Here is a 22,173-nt window from a genome sequence, read left to right on the forward strand (position 1 = left end):
TTTAAACAGTATAACCTGGGGGACAAACCTATCCAAAATTCACTTGAATAGGTTCAGGGGTTCAAAAGTTAGCATGGGCCATAATCCTGAGGCAAGAGGCCTTTAAACAGCCCCCTCCAAAACACCGTGGCGAGGTTGGTTTCGCCACAGTGTTCAATATACAAACAAGTCCTGACCTGTGGTGTACAGACACATAACATTATTCATAACACAAGTAGTAAATCGCCAATGATTATGAACCTTGACCAAACTATCAACTTTGCTTCTGGGGAGGGGGGGAATTGGAAGCAGGGAATATAGAGGAGGAGGGGGGGTAAAACAATTACCTATCATAGTTATGACTTAGGATATGTTAAATTCCGCAATATTATCATCCTATTGAGTTGACCCTATAGCTGTGAATATTACACATTTTAGTCTACCCCAATCCTGTCATATTGATATTAAGTGAGGCACTTTAAATGGAGGAGGGGAGAACAGGGACAAGAATGAGGGGGGGATGCATGAGGCAAAAGTGCCATGGTTTTAAATGCATGGGACAAACAAAAAAAATATGCTATGGCATTCAAGTAAAGATATGATGTTTCACCCTCTCCATCCGGAGCAGTAATCATAAACGCAGTTCAAAGATCATTCCCAACTAGCCCATAATCCACTCCAATGCTCTTCAATACAGACACACAATATAAGGACTAGGGGATGGGGAAAATGAAACACTGCATCACATATACAGGTCCTTCTCAAAAATTTAGCATATTGTAATAAAGTTCATTATTTTCTGTAATGTACTGATAAACATTAGACTTTCATATATTTTAGATTCATTACACACCAACTGAAGTAGTTCAAGCCTTTTATTGTTTTAATATTGATGATTTTGGCATACAGCTTATGAAAACCCAAAATTCCTATCTAAAAAAATTAGCATATCATGAAAAGGTTCTCTAAACGAGCTATTAACCTAATCATCTGAATCAACTAATTAACTCTAAACACCTGCAAAAGATTCCTGAGGCTTTTTAAAAACTCCCAGCCTGGTTCATTACTCAAAACCGCAATCATGGGTAAGACTGCCGACCTGACTGCTGTCCAGAAGGCCATCATTGACACCCTCAAGCAAGAGGGTAAGACACAGAAAGAGATTTCTGAACGAATAGGCTGTTCCCAGAGTGCTGTATCAAGGCACCTCAGTTGGAAGTCTGTGGGAAGGAAAAAGTGTGGCAGAAAACGCTGCACAACGAGAAGAGGTGACCGGACCCTGAGGAAGATTGTGGAAAAGGACCGATTCCAGACCTTGGGGGACTTGGGGAAGCAGTGGACTGAGTCTGGAGTAGAAACATCCAGAGCCACCGTGTACAGGCGTATGCAGGAAATGGGCTACAGGTGCCGCATTCCCCAGGTCAAGCCACTTTTGAACCAGAAACAGCGGCAGAAGCGCCTGACCTGAGCTACAGAGAAGCAGCACTGGACTGTTGCATGTCATTCGGAAATCAAGGTGCCAGAGTCTGGAGGAAGACTGGGGAGAGGGAAATGCCAAAATGCCTGAAGTCCAGTGTGAAGTACTCACAGTCAGTGATGGTCTGGGGTGCCATGTCAGCTGCTGGTGTTGGTCCACTGTGTTTTATAAAGGGCAGGGTCAATGCAGCTAGCTATCAGGAGATTTTGGAGCACTTCATGCTTCCATCTGCTGAAAAGCTTTATGGAGATGAAGATTTCATTTTTCAGCACGACCTGGCACCTGCTCACAGTGCCAAAACCACTGGTAAATGGTTTACTGACCATGGTATTACTGTGCTCAATTGGCTTGCCAACTCTCCTGACCTGAACCCCATAGAGAATCTGTGGGATATTGGGAAGAGAAAGTTGAGAGACGCAAGACCCAACACTCTGGATGAGCTTAAGGCCGCTATCGAAGCATCCTGGGCCTCCATAACACCTCAGCAGTGCCACAGGCTGATTGCCTCCATGCCACGTCGCATTGAAGCAGTCATTTCTGCAAAAGGATTCCCGACCAAGTATTGAGTGCATAACTGAACATAATTATTTGAAGGTTGACTTTTTTTGTATTAAAAACACTTTTCTTTTATTGGTCGGATGAAATATGCTAATTATTTGAGATAGGAAATTTGAGTTTTCATGAGCTGTATGCCAAAATCATCAATATTAAAACAATAAAAGGCTTGAACTACTTCAGTTGGTGTGTAATGAATCTAAAATATATGAAAGTCTAATGTTTATCAGTACATTACAGAAAATAATGAACTTTATCACAATATGCAATTTTTTTTTGAAGGACCTGTATACTATATATTTGACACAGAATTAAAGATCCCTTCGCAAACACAGCTAAATTGCTAAGTAAGTTAACTCAGAACTTTTCTCTTGCAGTCATATGTGTAGGGAAGTCCAACATTGTTAGTAGACATCTTGAGGCTTTATATGACCTATAAAACAAAAAGAAAAGAAGAGCAAGGGTAAGGGAGGGAGGAAAGGGAGAGAGAGGTCAAAGTGAACAATGAGGGAGGAAGCAAACTAAGGCAAAAGGGTGAGTTGAAAAATCGCCAAAGAGCGAGTTGAAAAATCACCCAAGCAATATTTCTTGGTGGCGAATTAAACAAGTTCACTTGCAGTGAGTGCGACATTAAGTCAGATAATCAGATTGCAGGTGTCTCGTCCGAACATGTTGCAGGATTAGTCCAGAGGAGTAAGTCCCTGGGATCAGGGATGAGGCGAGTTGGTTGCAAGTGAAGATCTTTTGGTTCTTTGAGGCTTAGGACGAGTGAGAGTGTGCCATTCCTCTGTTTGTGGGAGGCAAGCGTACCAAATCCGTTGCAGGCGACCATGACGGTATCTCTATTGGCTCTATGTCCAGTACAGACCATGTGGTTTCTAGATCAGCTGGGGTTTTTATAATGATCCGCTTGTCATTCTTTGTTATAGAAATCCCAAAAGGAAATAATCATGCGTATTGAAGGTTTTTTGCTCTCAGCTTGTCTAACAACGGACGCATCAGACGTCTCTTCTGGAAAGTCGGGGGAGCAATGTCCTGATAGAGGGATATCTCGACCCCTTCATAGCATGTCAGGCTTTTTTCCCTAGCCGAGCGAAGAATCGCAGCTGTGTCCACATATGATAACAGACCGCATATTACATCACACAGTGGTTCACTGGGCTTTGGCCTCGATCGGAGAGCTCTATGTATCTGCTCAATTATAATCACATTGGTGCGTTCCTGACCCAAGAGACCAGAAAATAATTATTGCGCCACTTTAGGGAGCGCGTCCCCTGCCCAGGACTCCGGCAGTCCCTTGATTCTAATATTTTTTCGCCGGCTTCTATTTTCCTGATCTTTGATCAGTGTACTGTATATGCCGAGTTTACATGAGCCTCCAATTGATACGTTTTGGCTACTAACCCTGAAGCGTGGGCAGTGAGATCCGAGCACGTTGACTCTAGGGCCTCCTCCCGGAACCCGAGAGCATGTAAGTCCGACTTAATAGCAGCTAAATCATCTCTTACCGGTCTCAGTGCCTGGGCCAAAGCCTTCTTCAGCACTGCCGCTGTGAGCGCTTCATCTGGAGTTTGTTCCTCCCCTTATTAACCCCTGATCACCCCATATTAGACTCCCTGATCACCCCCCTGTCATTGATCAACCTCCTGTCATTGATCACCCCCCCTGTAAGGCGCTCCATTCAGATGTCCGTATGTGCTTTACGGATCCACGGATCGGATCCACAAAACACATACAGACGTCGAATGGAGCCTTACGGGGGGGTGATCAATGACAGGGGGATGATCACCCCATATAGACTCCCTGATCACCCCCTGTCATTGATCACCCCACCTGTAAGGCTCCATTCAGACGTCCGTATGTGTTTTGCGGATCCACGGATCCATGGATCGGATCCGCAAAACACAGACGGACGTCTAAATGGAGCCTTACAGGGGGGTGATCAATGACAGGGGGGTGATCACCCGATATAGACTCCCTGATCACCCCCTGTCATTGATCACCCCCCTGTAAGGCTCCATTCAGACGTCCGTATGTGTTTTTGCGGATCCATGGATCGGATCTGCAAAACACATACGGACGTCTGAATGGAGCCTTACAGGGGGGTGATCAGGGAGTCTATATGGGATGATCACCCCCCTGTAAGGCTCCATTCAGACGTCCGTATGTGTTTTGCGGATCCACGGATCCATGGATCGGATCCGCAAAACACTTACGGACGTCTGAATGGAGCCTTACAGGGGGGTGATCAATGATAGGGGAGTGATCACCCCATATAGACTCCCTGATCACCCCCCTGTCATTGATCACCCCCCTGTGAGGCTCCATTCAGACGTCCGTATGTGTTTTACGGATCCACGGATCCATGGATCGGATCCGCAAAACACATACGGAAGTCTGAATGGAGCCTTACAGGGGGGTGATCAATTACAGGGGGGTGATCACCCCATATACATTCCCTGATCACCCCCTGTCATTGATCACCCCCCTGTAAGGCTCCATTCAGACGTCCGTATGTGTTTTGCGGATCCGATCCATGGATCCGCAAAACACATACAGACGTCTGAATGGAGCCTTACAGGGGGGTGATCAATGACAGGGTGGTGATCACCCCATATAGACTCTCTGATCACCCCCCTGTAAGGCTCCATTCAGACATTTTTTTGGCACAAGTTAGCGGAATTTTTTTATTTCTTTTTTTCTTACAAAGTCTCATATTCCACTAACTTGTGTCAAAAAAATAAATCTCATCATACCCCTCACGGAATCCAAATGCGTAAAATTTTGTAGACATTTATATTCCAGAATTCTTCTCACGCTTTAGGGCCCCTAAAATGCCAGGGCAGTATAACTAACCCACAAGTGACCCCATTTTGGAAAGAAGACACCCCAAGGTATTCCGTGAGGGGCATGGCAAGTTCCTAGAATTTTTTGTCTCAAGTTAGCGGAAAATTATGATTTTATTTTATTTTTATTTTTTCTTGCAAAGTCTCATATTCCACTAACTTGTAAAAAAAAATAAAAAATTCCATGAACTCACTATGCCCATCACGAAATACCTTGGGGTGTCTTCTTTCCAAAATGGGGTCGCATGTGGGGTATTTATACTGCCCTGGCATTTTAGGGGCCCTAATGTGTGAGAAGTAGTTTGAAATCAAAATGTGTAAAAAATGCCCTGGGAAATCCTAAAGAAGCTCTTTGGAATGTGGGCCCCTTTGCCCACCTAGGCTGCAAAAAAGTGTCACACACGTGGTATCGCCATACTCAGGAGAAGTTGGGCAATGTGTTTTGGGGTGTCTTTTTACATATACTCATGCTGGATGAGAGAAATATCTCGGCAAAAGATAACTTTTCCCCCTTTTTTTACACAAAGTTGGCATTTGACCGAGATATTTATCTCACCCAGCATGGGTATATGTAAAATGACACCCCAAAACACATTGCCCAACTTCTCCTGAGTACGACGATACCACATGTTTGACACTTTTTTGCAGCCTAGGTGGGCAAAGGGGCCCACATTCCAAAGAGCACCTTTAGAATTTAACAGGGCATTTTTTACACATTTTGATTTCAAACTACTTCTCACACATAAGGGCCCTTAAAATGCCAGGGCAGTATAACTACCCCACAAGTGACCCCATTTTTGAAAGAAGACACCCCAATGTATTTCGTGATGGGCATAGTGAGTTCATGGAAGTTTTTATTTTTTGTCACAAGTTAGTGGAATATGAGACTTTGTAAGGAAAAAAATAAATAAATCATAATTTTCCGCTAACTTGTGACAAAAAATAAAAACTTCCATGAACTCACTATGCCCATCAGCGAATACCTTAGCGTGTCTACTTACCGAAATGGGGTCATTTGTGGGGGTTTTCTACTGTCTGGGCATTGTAGAACCTCAGGAAATATGACAGGTGCTCAGAAAGTCAGAGCTGCTTCAAAAAGCGGAAATTCACATTTTTGCACCATAGTTTGTAAACGCTATAACTTTTGCCCAAACCTTTTTTTTTTTACCCAAACATTCTTTTTTTTAATCAAAGACATGTAGAACAATACCATTTAGAGAAAAATGTATATATTGATGACTTTAAAAAAAAAAGAATTTACAACTGAAAGTGAAAAATGTCATATTTTTGCAAAAATTACAGTAAATTTCGATTAATAACAAAAAAGTTAAAATTTCAGCAGCAATGAAATACCACAAAATAAAAGCTCTATTAGTGAGAAGAAAAAGAGGTAAAATTCATTTGGGTGGTAAGTTGCATAACCGAGCAATAAACAGTGAAAATAGTGTAGTGCAGAATTGTAAAAAGTGGTCTGGTCATTAAGGGTGTTTAAGCTAGGGGAGCTGAGGTGGTTAACATCAAAAGTTCTGACAGAACCTTCAGCCCAGCCTGAGGTCCAGAACACACTGGATCAGGTTTTTATTAAGAATATCTCTGTACTTCTGCTTCATTCAGCTTTCCCCCAACTATGACCAGTCTCCCTGTCTTAGCAGCTAAAAAAACACTCCCATAGCATGAGGGTATTGGGCAGTACCTAGTTTCCTCAATACCATGACACTTAAAATTGAGGCCAAAAAGTTCAATCTTCATTTCATCAGACAAGAGAATCTCCTTTTTTTTGCAAATTTCTTTTTGCGAATTTCCATGTTTCTTTTACTTAGGAGAAACGTCTTCTGGCCATTATGATATAAGCAAAAATTGACTAGTAATTAGATTTTTATTAGATTTTAGTGTCACCTAGGTTTTTAGATTAGTGGCTATTTCGAAAAAGTGACTTTTAAAAATACCTTTATTAATGATATTATGGGTATAGGTATGTATATACCAACAAAAGTGTTCTACAGTTTCAAAAGGGATTATATATAAATTTCTTTTGATAGGGGAGTAGTGACCCCTACTAATGATACAACAATATCCATAGACTAGGATGGTTCGAGTAAAAAGGGGTCTGAGGAAAGGGCAGGGCAGACACAATGCTTACCCATATTAGCCCTAAAAACTGCTCAGCCCAGGGTAACCTCCTAATGGTGGGGGTTCCCTGTCCCCGAACCTAAGGCTATCAGTTCCCTAAATTGACCCTAGCCAAAAATACATTAAACGATAAGATATAAAGGGGATGGAAGGTAGTACAATATATGGAAACACCACCCACCCTTATCCAACAATCAAAGATACACAAAAAATAGGAGTGGAAGGAAGCCTGGATACTGTCTAATACCACTCAACTATATAATACGTTCGTTTTTTGTATAACAAACACATCCTATTATACACACCTCAACGCGTTTCGCCTGTATAAAATCAGGCTCATCAGGAGGTAGGTAAACACTAGGACAGAGTCCAATTAGGATAGAGATGTGAAACTGATACAAGGGCGATAGTATGAAAACAAAGATACTTAGCTACAGATGTTCAGAGGTGAGGGCGTGGATACAGCATTACCAAGAGGCATGATGATTACATCCAACAGGAAAGATACATAGTGTTGATGCTGGTCATTACTTCACCCAGTAGCCTGCTTTGGGCCCAAAGCAGGCTACTGGGTGAAGTAATGACCAGCATCAACACTATGTATCTTTCCTGTTGGATGTAATCATCATGCCTCTTGGTAATGCTGTATCCACGCCCTCACCTCTGAACATCTGTAGCTAAGTATCTTTGTTTTCATACTATCGCCCTTGTATCAGTTTCACATCTCTATCCTAATTGGACTCTGTCCTAGTGTTTACCTACCTCCTGATGAGCCTGATTTTATACAGGCGAAACGCGTTGAGGTGTGTATAATAGGATGTGTTTGTTATACAAAAAACGTACGTATTATATAGTTGAGTGGTATTAGACAGTATCCAGGCTTCCTTCCACTCCTATTTTTTGTGTATCTTTGATTGTTGGATAAGGGTGGGTGGTGTTTCCATATATTGTACTACCTTCCATCCCCTTTATATCTTATCGTTTAATGTATTTTTGGCTAGGGTCAATTTAGGGAACTGATAGCCTTAGGTTCGGGGACAGGGAACCCCCACCATTAGGAGGTTACCCTGGGCTGAGCAGTTTTTAGGGCTAATTAGGGTAAGCATTGTGTCTGCCCTGCCCTTTCCTCAGACCCCTTTTTACTCGAACCATCCTAGTCTATGGATATTGTTGTATCATTAGTAGGGGGTCACTACTCCCCTATCAAAAGAAATTTATATATAATCCCTTTTGAAACTGTAGAACACTTTTGTTGGTATATACATACCTATACCCATAATATCATTAATAAAGGTATTTTTAAAAGTCACTTTTTCGAAATAGCCACTAACCATTATGATATAAGACCCATATTGGTGGAGTGCTGCAGTGATGGTTGACCCTCTGGAAGTTCATCTCAACTGTACACAGGATCTTTGGAGCTTGGCTAGAGAGACCATTAGGTTCTTGGTCACCTTTCTTACCAAGGGCCTTTTCCTCCTGATTACTTAGTTTAGCAGGGCAGCCAGCTTTAGTAAGAGCCCTGGTTGTTCCAAAATTCTTTCATTTAAGAATTATGGAGGCCACTGTGCTTGTATGAACTTTTAGCGCAGCAAAAAATGATCTGTACCCTTCTCCAGATCTTTGCCTCCACACAATCAAGATTCTGGGCTCTGCATACGTTTCTTTCCTCCTCATGGCTTGGTTTTTGCTGTGATATGTAGTCAGCTGTGAGATCCTACTTTATGCAAACAGAGGTGTGTCTTTCCAAATCATGTATATTCAACATAATTTACCACAGGTGGACTCCAATCAAAGTTTAGAAACATCTCAAAGCTAAACAAGAGAAATGGGAGGCACCCAGAGCTAAATTCCAAGTGTCACAGCAAAGGGTCTGAATACTTTTGTCCATGCAAAATATAATTATTTTTTTAAACAAATTTTTAAACATTTCAAAAATTATATTTTCATTTTAAAAAAGTGAAAGGGTCTGAAGACTTTCCGAAAGCACTGTACTGTAGATGTACCCCCTGTTTCGCCATGTTTTAGATTTATAAAACTTTAGTTTTTGATGTTCTCTTTCATAGGCATTGACAAGTTTGAAGGATAATATCTACATAGTCGGGATTATAAATATCCTCAACAATTTGCAGATAAGAAGATTATTGTGATCGGAATTGGGAATTCTGGTGGTGACCTGGCAGTAGAATTGAGTTCTGTTGCCAAACAGGTAATTATAGTTCTTTAGACCTAATCATTGAAAAAAATGTATAGTTTTCATTTATATACTGTGAAATAATCTCAGGTGTACACATGGAGGGTTTAAATAACCTTGACCAGGAAGTGCTCTTGTTAATATCTCCAGGTTAAGTGAGCGCTGGACTACAGTAAATCCATGTTAAAATGTACAATATCGACAAAAGGAAAAGGTGGCGAAAATCACAATTGGCAGTAAGTCATAGCTTAGCGGCTGGTACAAGAGAAATGTTATCTCCACATAAGAGGAACATACTTCAACACTGAGTAAATACAGTATATATGTGAAAATCAGTATAAGAAAGTTAGTATGAAAGTGGTAAGTTCCGCTAAAGGAAGTTAAGAAGAACGGCAAAGAGATAGTGGAATAAGTGCACTTTACCTTTAAACTAATATAAGAGGAGATATTTTGTTTTAAATTGGGCTTATAAAAGGAAAAGTTAGAAGTGTAAGGTTGGAAGCCATAGTCAAAAGGGAAGAATGGAAGCAAGATTCAAAAACATATGAAGAACATCCAAAAGTGATCAGTGATGACTAGAGTTGAGAGGACACCTAGATGTTCGGGTTCAACAGGTTCAGCCGAACTTCACAAAAAAGTTAGAGTTCGGGACCCAAACTTGACCCTGAACCCAAATCTCATTGAAGTCAATGGGGACCCAAACTTTTGAGCACTACAATGGCTGTAAAAATGTCATGGAAAGGGCTAGAGGGCTGTAAATGGCATCAAAATGTGGTTAAGAGCATGGAAAATTCTCTGCAAACAAATGTGGATAGGGAAATGACTTTAAATAACATAAAATAATTAAAAAATTATAATAATAGTCTTAATCAATGAGTACCAGGTCCATATGGAGTAGGAGGTTGAGGAGGTGGTGGATGTGGTGGTGTAGGTGGAAGTGGCGGTGGAGGAGGAGGAGGAGGTAGCCTACACTGCTTTTTGGTTTAAATTTTTATTTTATTTTTATTAGGGTACACCCCAAAACATTGGGAAATATAACCCTCCAGTCATGCTAAACACACATTCAGACAATACACTGGTTGCATCGCAGGCCAGCACTTCCAAGGCGTAGAGGGCAAGCTCAGGCCATGTGCCCAATTTGGAGACCCAGAAGTTGCAGGTGCTGACCCCTGTCAGTTAGTTAGTGTAGGCGTGTGCATACTTACTGCCCCACCATGTCGCACGTCCCCTTGATGTTGACGATCCAATTTGATATCTGCTCTGTCAACTTTCAATGTTCTTTTATGCGCCTACCATGATGATCATGGATGTCGGGGAATCACGGTTCCAGGCCGGAGAGGAAGCGTGAGAAAAAGAAAACAAATTTAAAGAGAGATAAATTAATAATAAAAAATTGGGATTGAGCAGAAATGTGGGAAAAGCTATTGAGGCGCAAATGTGGGACAAATTACAGAAGCCCGAATGTGGGCCAAAAGAGTCAAGTGGTAATGTGGGAAAAGCTATTAAAGGATAACTGTCACACTTAGACCCTAATTTCAATTTTCATATATGTAGTTACTAATAACATGATATTCCAGAATCAGTTACTATTAGACTGACTTACCCCATATTTAATAAGATTCAGCCCTTAGCAACCAGTCTGCATAAAACTCAAATTTTACTATTCAGTTAAGATGGCCGCCACTGCCCTCACCCTAAGGCTAATCCCTCCTGCCCTCACTAGCCAGTAACAATAGCCCCCCAAAAGTGTCAGTAACCAGAGCTCTCCCCCCTAAAGGGTTAATCTCCTGCAGCACAAAGGGGTCCTCTTACCACATGTTGCTTTCATTTATACACAGAGTAGATGGCAGATCTCCATTCCCTGGTCTGCGCTGCTTCAACTCTACTTCTCCAGCTCTGCTGAGTGAGGGAGCGTCTGCCAAGCGCAGGGACAGGGAGAAGTGCACACAGCCCAGGCACTGTTATCAGCTGCTGGGGAGGACCTGGCTTTAATCATTTACTTACAGTCCCTGGCTGTCAGGAATGTGGATTTGCACGCTGCGTGCTTCTGCGTCCTCCGTCCTTCAACAGACGGATCATGCCTAGCAACTAGAGTTGAGCGAACACCTGGATGTTCGGGTTCGAGAAGTTCGGCCGAACTTCCCGGAAATGTTCGGGTTCGGGATCCGAACCCGATCCGAACTTCGTCCCGAACCCGAACCCCATTGAAGTCAATGGGGACCCGAACTTTTCGGTACTAAAAAGGCTGTAAAACAGCCCAGGAAAGGGCTAGAGGGCTGCAAAAGGCAGCAACATGTAGGTAAATCCCCTGCAAACAAATGTGGATAGGGAAATGAAATAAAAGAAAAATTAAATAAATAAAAATTAACCAAAATCAATTGGACAGAGGTCCCATAGCAGAGAATCTGGCTTCACGTCACCCACAACTGGAACAGTCCATTCTCAGATATTTAGGCCCCGGCACCCAGGCAGAGTAGAGAGGTCCCGTAACAGAGAATCTGTCTTCATGTCAGCAGAGAATCAGTCTGCATGTCATAGCAGAGAATCAGGCTTCACGTCAGCCACCACTGCAACAGTCCATTGTCATAAATTTAGGCCAAGCACCCAGGCAGAGGAGAGAGGTCCCGTAACAGACAATCTGGCTTCATGTCAGCAGAGAATCAGTCTTCATATCATAGCAGAGAATCAGGCTTCACGTCACCCACCACTGTAAGAGTCCATTTTCATAAATTTAGGCCCAGCACCCAGGCAGAGGAGAGAGGTCCCGTAACAGACAATCTGGCTTCATGTCAGCAGAGAATCAGTCTTCATATCATAGCAGAGAATCAGGCTTCACGTCACCCACCACTGTAAGAGTCCATTTTCATAAATTTAGGCCCAGCACCCAGGCAGAGGAGAGAGGTCCCGTAGCAGACAATCTGGCTTCATGTCAGCAGAGAATCAGTCTTCATGTCATAGCAAAGAATCAGGCTTCACGTCAGCCACCACTGCAACAGTCCATTGTCATAAATTTAGGCCCAGCACCCAGGCAGAGGAGAGAGGTCCCGTAACAGACAATCTGGCTTCATGTCAGCAGAGAATCAGTCTTCATATCATAGCAGAGAATCAGGCTTCACGTCACCCACCACTGTAACAGTCCATTTTCATAAATTTAGGCCCAGCACCCAGGCAGAGGAGAGAGGTCCTGTAACAGACAATCTGGCATCATGTCAGCAGAGAATCAGTCTTCATATCATAGAAGAGAATCAGGCTTCACGTCAGCCACCAATGCAACAGTCCATTGTCAGATATTTAGGCCCAGTACCCAGGCAGAGGAGAGAGGTCCCGTAACAGACAATCAGGCTTCACGTCAGCCACCAGTGCAAGAGTCCATTGGCATATATTTAGGCCCAGCACCCAGGCAGAGGAGAGAGGTCCCGTAACAGACAATCTGGCTTCATGTTAGCAAAGAATTAGTCTGCATGTCATAGCAGAGAATCAGGCTTCACGTCACCCACCACTGTAACAGTCCATTTTCATAAATTTAGGCCCAGCACCCAGGCAGAGGAGAGAGGTCCCGTAACAGACAATCAGGCTTCACGTCAGCCACCAGTGCAACAGTCCATTGGCATATATTTAGGCCCAGCACCCAGGCAGAGGAGAGAGGTCCCGTAACAGACAATCTGTCTTCATGTCAGCAGAGAATCAGTCTGCATGTCATAGCAGAGAATCAGGCTTCACGTCAGCCACCACTGCAACAGTCCATTGTCATAAATTTAGGCCAAGCACCCAGGCAGAGGAGAGAGGTCCCGTAACAGACAATCTGGCTTCATGTCAGCAGAGAATCAGTCTTCATATCATAGCAGAGAATCAGGCTTCACGTCACCCACCACTGTATGAGTCCATTTTCATAAATTTAGGCCCAGCACCCAGGCAGAGGAGAGAGGCCCCGTAACAGACAATCTGGCTTCATGTCAGCAGAAAATCAGTCTGCATATCATAGCATAGAATCAGGCTTCACGTCACCCACCACTGCAACAGTCCATTTTCATAAATTTAGGCCCAGCACCCAGGCAGAGGAGAGAGGTCCCGTAACAGACAATCTGGCTTCATGTCAGCAGAGAATCAGTCTTCATATCATAGCAGAGAATCAGGCTTCAAGTCACCCACCACTGTAAGAGTCCATTTTCATAAATTTAGGCCCAGCATCCAGGCAGAGGAGAGAGGTCCCGTAACAGACAATCAGGCTTCACGTCAGCCACCAGTGCAACAGTCCATTGTCAGATATTTAGGCCCAGCACCCAGGCAGAGGAGAGAGGTCCCGTAACAGACAATCTGGCTTCATGTCAGCAGAGAATCAGTCTTCATATCATAGCAGAGAATCAGGCTTCAAGTCACCCACCACTGTAAGAGTCCATTTTCATAAATTTAGGCCCAGCACCCAGGCAGAGGAGAGAGGTCCCGTAACAGACAATCAGGCTTCACGTCAGCCACCAGTGCAACAGTCCATTGTCAGATATTTAGGCCCAGCACCCAGGCAGAGGAGAGAGGTCCCGTAACAGAGGATCTGGCTTCATGTCAGCAGAGAATCAGTCTGCATGTCATAGCAGAGAATCAGGCTTCACGTCAGCCACCACTGCAACAGTCCATTGTCATAAATTTAGGCCAAGCACCCAGGCAGAGGAGAGAGGTCCCGTAACAGACAATCTGGCTTCATGTCAGCAGAGAATCAGTCTTCATATCATAGCAGTGAATCAGGCTTTACGTCACCCACCACTGTAAGAGTCCATTTTCATAAATTTAGGCCCAGCACCCAGGCAGAGGAGAGAGGTCTCGTAACAGACAATCTGGCTTCATGTCAGCAGAGAGTCAGTCTTCATATCATAGCAGAGAATCAGGCTTCACGTCACCCACCACTGCAACAGTCCATTGTCATAAATTTAGCCCAGCACCCAGGCAGAGGAGAGAGGTCCCGTAACAGACAATCTGGCTTCATGTCAGCAGAGAATCAGTATTCATGTCATAGCAGAGAATCAGGCTTCACGTCACCCACCACTGTAACAGTCCATTTTCATAAATTTAGGCCCAGCACCCAGGCAGAGGAGAGAGGTCCCGTAACAGACAATCTGGCTTCATGTCAGCGGAGAATTAGTCTGCATGTCATAGCAGAGAATCAGGCTTCACGTCACCCACCACTGTAACAGTCCATTTTCATAAATTTAGGCCCAGCACCCAGGCAGAGGAGAGAGGTCCCGTAACAGACAATCAGGCTTCACGTCAGCCACCAGTGCAACAGTCCATTGGCATATATTTAGGCCCAGCACCCACTCAGAGGAGAGATGTCCCGTAACAGAGAATCTGTCTTCATGTCAGAAGAGAATCAGTCTGCATGTCATAGCAGAGAATCAGGCTTCACGTCAGCCACCACTGCAACAGTCCATTGTCATAAATTTAGGCCAAGCACCCAGGCAGAGGAGAGAGGTCCCGTAACAGACAATCTGGCTTCATGTCAGCAGAGAATCAGTCTTCATATCATAGCAGAGAATCAGGCTTCACGTCACCCACCACTGTAAGAGTCCATTTTTATAAATTTAGGCCCAGCACCCAGGCAGAGGAGAGAGGTCCCGTAACAGACAATCTGGCTTCATGTCAGCAGAGAATCAGTCTTCATATCATAGCAGAGAATCAGGCTTCACGTCACCCACCACTGCAACAGTCCATAGTCATAAATTTAGGCCCAGCACCCAGGCAGAGGAGAGAGGTCCCGTAACAGACAATCTGGCTTCATGTCAGCAGAGAATCAGTCTTCATGTCATAGCAGAGAATCAGGCTTCACGTTACCCACCACTGTAACAGTCCATTTTCATAAATTTAGGCCCAGCACCCAGGCAGAGGAGAGAGGTCCCGTAACAGACAATCTGGTTTCATGTCAGCAGAGAATCAGTCTTCATATCATAGCAGAGAATCAGGCTTCACGTCAGCCACCAATGCAACAGTCCATTGTCAGATATTTAGGCCCAGCACCCAGGCAGAGGAGAGAGGTCCCGTAACAGACAATCAGGCTTCACGTCAGCCACCAGTGCAACAGTCCATTGGCATATATTTAGGCCCAGCAGCTAGGCAGAGGAGAGAGGTCCCATAACAGAGGATCTGGCTTCATGTCAGCAGAGAATCAGTCTGCATGTCATAGCAGAGAATTAGGCTTCACGTCAGCCACCACTGCAACAGTCCATTGGCATATATTTAGGCCCAGCACACAGGCAGAGGAGAGAGGACCCGTAACAGAGAATCTGTCTTCATGTCAGCAGAGAATTAGTCTGCATGTCATAGCAGAGAATCAGGCTTCACGTCAGCCACCACTGCAACAGTCCATTGTCAGATATTTAGGCCTAGCACCCAGGCAGAGGAGAGAGGTCCCGTAACAGAGAATCTGTCTTCAGGTCAGCAGAGAATCAGTCTGGATGTCATAGCAGAGAATCAGGCTTCTCGTCAGCCACCACTGCAACAGTCCATTGTCATATATTTAGGCCCAGCACCCAGGCAGAGGAGAGAGGTCCCGTAACAGAGGATCTGGCTTTATGTCAGCAGAGAATCAGTCTGCATGTCATAGCAGAGAATCAGGCTTCACGTCAGCCACCACTGCAACAGTCCATTGGCATATATTTAGGCCCAGCACACAGGCAGAGGAGAGAGTTCCCGTAACAGAGAATCTGTCTTCATGTCAGCAGAGAATTAGTCTGCATGTCATAGCAGAGAATCAGGCTTCACGTCAGCCACCACTGCAACAGTCCATTGGCATATATTTAGGCCCAGCACCCAGGCAGAGGAGAGAGGTCCCGTAACAGAGGATCTGGCTTTATGTCAGCAGAGAATCAGTCTGCATGTCATAGCAGAGAATCAGGCTTCACGTCAGCCACCACTGCAACAGTCCATTGGCATATATTTAGGCCCAGCACACAGGCAGAGGAGAGAGTTCCCGTAACAGAGAATCTGTCTTCATGTCAGCAGAGAATTAGTCTGCATGTCATAGCAGAGAATCAGGCTTCACGTCAGCCACCAGTGCAACAGTCCATTGTCATATATTTAGGCCCAGCACCCAGGCAGAGGAGAGAGGTCCCGTAACAGAGGATCTGACTTCATGATAGCTGAGAATCAGTCTGCATGTCATAGCAGAGAATCAGCCTTCACGTCAGCCACCACTGCAACAGTCCATTGGCATAGATTTAGGCCCAGCACCCAGGCATAGGAGAGAGGTCCCGTAACAGAGGATCTGTCTTCATGTCAGCAGAGAATTAGTCTGCATGTCATAGCAGAGAATCAGGCTTCACGTCAGCCACCACTGCAACAGTCCATTGTCAGATATTTAGGCCCAGCACCCAGGCAGAGGAGAGAGGTCCCGAAACAGAGAATCTGTCTTCATGTCAGCAGAGAATCAGTCTGCATGTCATAGCAGAGAATCAGGCTTCTCGTCAGCCACCACTGCAACAGTCCATTGTCAGATATTTAGGCCTAGCACCCAGGCAGAGGAGAGAGCTCCCGTAACAGAGAATCTGTCTTCATGTCAGAAGAGAATCAGTCTGCATGTCAATGCAGAGAATCAGGCTTCACATCAGCCACCAGTGCAACAGTCCATTGTCAGATATTTAGGCCCAGCACCCAGGCAGAGGAGAGAGGTCCCGTAACAGAGGATCTGGCTTCATGTCAGCAGAGAATCAGTCTGCATGTCATAGCAGAGAATCAGGCTTCACGTCAGCCACCAGTGCAACAGTCCATTGGCATATATTTAGGCCCAGCACACAGGCAGAGGAGAGAGGTCCCGTAACAGAGAATCTGTCTTCATGTCAGCAGAGAATTAGTCTGCATGTCATAGCAGAGAATCAGGCTTCACGTCAGCCACCACTTCAACAGTCCATTGTCAGATATTTAGGCCCAGCACCCAGGCAGAGGAGAGAGGTCCCGTAACAGAGAATCTGTCTTCATGTCAGCAGAGAATCAGTCTGAATGTCATAGCAGAGAATCAGGCTTCACGTCAGCCACCACTGCAACAGTCCATTGTCAGATATTTAGGCCGAGCACCCAGGCAGAAGAGAGAGGTCCCGTAACAGAGAATCTGTCTTCATGTCAGCAGAGAATCAGTCTGCATGTCATAGCAGAGAATCAGGCTTCACGTCAGCCACCACTGCAACAGTCCATTGTCAGATATTTAGGCCGAGCACCCAGGCAGAAGAGAGAGGTCCCGTAACAGAGAATCTGTCTTCATGTCAGCAGAGAATCAGTCTGCATGTCATAGCAGAGAATCAGGCTTCACGTCAGCCACCACTGCAACAGTCCATTGTCAGATATTTAGGTCCAGCACCCAGGCAGAGGAGAGAGGTCCCGTAACAGAGAATCTGGCTTCATGTCAGCAGAGAATTAGTCTGCATATCATAGCAGAGAATCAGGCTTCACGTCACCCAACATTGGAACAGTCCATTGGCATATATTTAGGGCCCGGCACCCAGACAGAGGAGAGGTTCATTCAACTTTGGGTAGCCTCGCAATATAATGGTAAAATGAAAATAAAAATAGGATTGAATGAGGAAGTGCCCTGGAGTACAATAATATATGGTTAAGGGGAGGTAGTTAATGTCTAATCTGGACAACGGACGGACAGGTAATGTGGGATCCATGCCTGGTTCATTTTTATGAACGTCAGCTTGTCCACATTGGCTGCAGACAAGCGGCTGCGTTTGTCTGTAATGACGCCCCCTGCCGTGCTGAATACACGTTCAGACAAGACGCTGGCCGCCGGGCAGGCCAGCACCTCCAAGGCATAAAAGGCTAGCTCTGGCCACGTGGACAATTTCGAGACCCAGAAGTTGAATGCGGCCGAACCATCAGTCAGTACGTGGAGTGGTGTGCACACGTACTGTTCCACCATGTTAGTGAAATGTTGCCTCCTGCTAACACGTTGCGTATTAGGTGGTGGTGCAGTTAGCTGTGGCGTGTTGACAAAACTTTTCCACATCTCTGCCATGCTAACCCTGCCCTCAGAGGAGTTGGCCGTGACACAGCTGCCTTGGCGACCTCTTGCTCCTCCTCTGCCTTGGCCTTGGGCTTCCACTTGTTCCCCTGTGACATTTGGGAATGCTCTCAGTAGCGCGTCTACCAACGTGCGCTTGTACTCGCGCATCTTCCTATCACGCTCCAGTGCAGGAAGTAAGGTGGGCACATTGTCTTTGTACCGTGGATTCAGCAGGGTGGCAACCCAGTAGTCCGCACAGGTTAAAATGTGGGCAACTCTGATGTCGTTGCGCAGGCACTGCAGCATGTAGTCACTCATGTGTGCCAGGCTGCCCAGGGGTAAGGACAAGCTGTCCTCTGTGGGAGGCGTATCATCATCGTCCTGCCTTTCCCCCCAGCCACGCACCAGTGATGGGCCCGAGCTGGGTTGGGTGCCACCCCACTGTGACCATGCTTCATCCTCATCCTCCTCCACCTCCTCCTCATCCTCGTCCTCCAGTAGTGGGCCCTGGCTGGCCACATTTGTACCTGGCCTCTGCTGTTGCAAAAAACCTCCCTCTGAGTCACTTCGAAGAGACTGGCCTGAAAGTGCTAAAAATGACCCCTCTTCCTCCTCCTCCTCCTCCTCCTCCTAGTCCACCTCCTCTTCCATCATCGCCCTAAGTGTTTTCTCAAGGAGACATCGAAGTGGTATTGTAACGCTGATAACGGCGTCATCGCCACTGGCCATGTTGGTGGAGTACTCGAAACAGCGCAACAGGGCACACAGGTCTCGCATGGAGGCCCAGTCATTGGTGGTGAAGTGGTGCTGTTCTGCAGTACGACTGACCCGTGCGTGCTGCAGCTGAAACTCCACTATGGCCTGCTGCTGCTCGCACAGTCTGTCCAGCATGTGCAAGGTGGAGTTCCACCTGGTGGGCACGTCGCATATGAGGCGGTGAGCGGGAAAGCCGAAGTTACGCTGTAGCGCAGACAGGTGAGCAGCGGCAGGATGTGAACGCTGAAAGCGCGAACAGACGGCCCGCAATTTATGCAGCAGCTCTGACATGTCGGGTTGTTGTGAATGAACTTCTGCACCACCAAATTCAGCACATGCGCCAGGCAAGGAATGTGCGTGAAACCGGCTAGTCCCAGAGCTGCAACGAGATTTCGCCCATTATCGCACACCACCAGGCCGGGCTTGAGGCTCACCGGCAGCAACCACTCGTCGGTCTGTTGTTCTATACCACGCCACAACTTCTGTGCGGTGTGGGGCCTGTCCCCCAAACATATGAGTTTCAGAATGGCCTGCTGACGTTTACCCCGGGCTGTGCTGAAGTTGGTGGTGAAGGTGTGTGGCTGACTGGATGAGCAGGTGGAAGAAGAGGAGGAGGAAGCCGAGAAGGAGGAGGTGGCAACAGGAGGCAAAGAATGTTGCCCTGCGATCCTTGGCGGCGGAAGGACGTGCGCCAAACAGCTCTCCGCCTGGGGCCCAGCTGCCACTACATTTACCCAGTGTGCAGTTAGGGAGATATAGCGTCCCTGGCCGTGCTTACTGGTCCACGTATCTGTGGTTAGGTGGACCTTGCTACAGATGGCGTTGCGCAGTGCACACTTGATTTTATCGGATACTTGGTTGTGCAGGGAAGGCACGGCTCTCTTGGAGAAGTAGTGGCGGCTGGGAACAACATACTGTGGGACAGCAAGCGACATGAGCTGTTTGAAGCTGTCTGTGTCCACCAGCCTAAATGACAGCATTTCATAGGCCAGTAGTTTAGAAATGCTGGCATTCAGGGCCAGGGATCGAGGGTGGCTAGGTGGGAATTTACGCTTTCTCTCAAATGTTTGTGAGATGGAGAGCTGAACGCTGCTGTGTGACATGGTTGAGATGCTTGGTGACGGAGGTGGTTGTGGTGTTGGTGGTACATCCCCTGTTTGCTGGGCGGCAGGTGCCAACGTTCCTCCTGAGTCGGAGGAAGAGGCCGAGGCGGCAGCAGCAGAAGAGGCCGAGGCGGCAGCAGCAGAAGAGGTAGCAGGGGGACCCTGAGTGACTTCCTTGTTTTTAAGGTGTTTACTCCACTGTAGTTCATGCTTTGCATGCAGGTGCCTGGTCATGCAGGTTGTGCTAAGGTTCAGAACGTTAATGCCTCGCTTCAGGCTCTGATGGCACAGCGTGCAAACCACTCGGGTCTTGTCGTCAGCACATTGTTTGAAGAAGTGCCATGCCAGGGAACTCCTTGAAGCTGCCTTTGGGGTGCTCGGTCCCAGATGGCGGCGGTCAGTAGCAGGCGGAGTCTCTTGGCGGCGGGTGTTCTGCTTTTGCCCACTGCTCCCTCTTTTGCTACGCTGTTGGCTCGGTCTCACCACTGCCTCTTCCTCCGAACTGTGAAAGTCAGTGGCACGACCTTCATTCCATGTGGGGTCTAGGACCTCATCGTCCCCTGCATCGTCTTCCACCCAGTCTTGATCCCTGACCTCCTGTTCAGTCTGCACACTGCAGAAAGACGCAGCAGTTGGCACCTGTGTTTCGTCATCATCAGAGACTTGCTGAGGTGGTATTCCCATGTCCTCATCATCAGGAAACATAAGTGGTTGTGCGTCAGTGCATTCTAAGTCTTCCACCGCTGGGGAAGGGCTAGGTGGATGCCCTTGGGAAACCCTGCCAGCAGAGTCTTCAAACAGCATAAGAGACTGCTGCATAACTTGAGGCTCAGACAGTTTCCCTGATATGCATGGGGGTGATGTGACAGACTGATGGGGTTGATTTTCAGGCGCCATCTGTGCGCTTTCTGCAGAAGACTGGGTGGGAGATAATGTGAACGTGCTGGATCCACTGTCGGCCACCCAATTGACTAATGCCTGTACCTGCTCTGGCCTTACCATCCTTAGAACGGCATTGGGCCCCACCATATATCGCTGTAAATTCTGGCGGCTACTGGGACCTGAGGTAGTTGGTACACTAGGACGTGTGGATGTGGCAGAACGGCCACGTCCTCTCCCAGCACCAGAGGGTCCACTAACACCACCACGACCATGTCCACGTCTGCGTCCCTTACTAGATGCTTTCCTCATTCTTATCGTTCACCACAACAACAAAAAATATTATTTGGCCCAATGTATTGTATTCAAATTCAGCTGAATATAAATTTGAGGCCTAGTATTTAGGCGCTGGGTGACAGGTATAGGTTTACTGACAGAATTAGAATTGGAAATGCACAGTAGCGTGTGTGTGAAGTTATTCAGAATGACCCTATGTGCACCTTGAATCTTATATACCCTTTTAGGGATAGATTTAAAATAGCTCTGATACAGCAGAAACCACTAAATTAGGAAATTGCTAAATTGGGAATTGTATTTCAACCCAGAACAAAAACTGTGCTTTGACGGACACTAAATAACTTGACCAGCCACAGCAGTAACGACAGATTTAGCTGGATATAAATTTGAGGCCTATTATTTAGGCGCTGGGTGACAGGTATACGTTTACTGACAGAATTAGACTGGGATATGGCCAAAAAATAACCACACTATTGATGGTTAAATGCACTTCGTGTGACAGCTTGACCAACCACACTATTGAGGGTTAAATGCACTTGGTGACAGGCTCAGCTTGCCCCTGATGTAGTATTTGGTTAAAAAATAACCAGACTATTGATGGTTAAATGCACTTGGTGTGACAGCTTGACCCTGATGTAGGATTTAGCCAAAAAACAACCACACCAGTGAGGGTTAAATGCACTTGGTGACAGCTTGACCCTGATGTAGTATATGGCCAAAAAATAACCAGACTATTGATGGTTAAATGCACTTGGTGTGAGAGCTTGACCCTGATGTAGGATTTAGCCAAAAAACAACCACACCATTGAGGGTTAAATGCACTTGGTGACAGCTTGCCCCTGATGTAGTATATGGCCAAAAAATAACCACACTATTGCTGGTTAAATGCACATGGTGTGGCAGCTTGACCCTGATGTAGGAATTAGCCAAAAAACAACCACACCATTGAGGGTTAAATACACTTGGTGACATCT

At 46.0% G+C, this 22,173-nt stretch overlaps 1 pseudogene; it reads left to right on the forward strand.

The window, feature by feature from the left end:
- LOC122943933 overlaps positions 1–22,173 on the forward strand; it is a 590,299-nt pseudogene that overhangs the window by 376,574 nt on the left and 191,552 nt on the right.

This window comes from Bufo gargarizans, chromosome 7 (genome assembly GCF_014858855.1).
Source record: "Bufo gargarizans isolate SCDJY-AF-19 chromosome 7, ASM1485885v1, whole genome shotgun sequence".
Classification (NCBI taxonomy): Eukaryota; Metazoa; Chordata; class Amphibia; order Anura; family Bufonidae; genus Bufo; species Bufo gargarizans.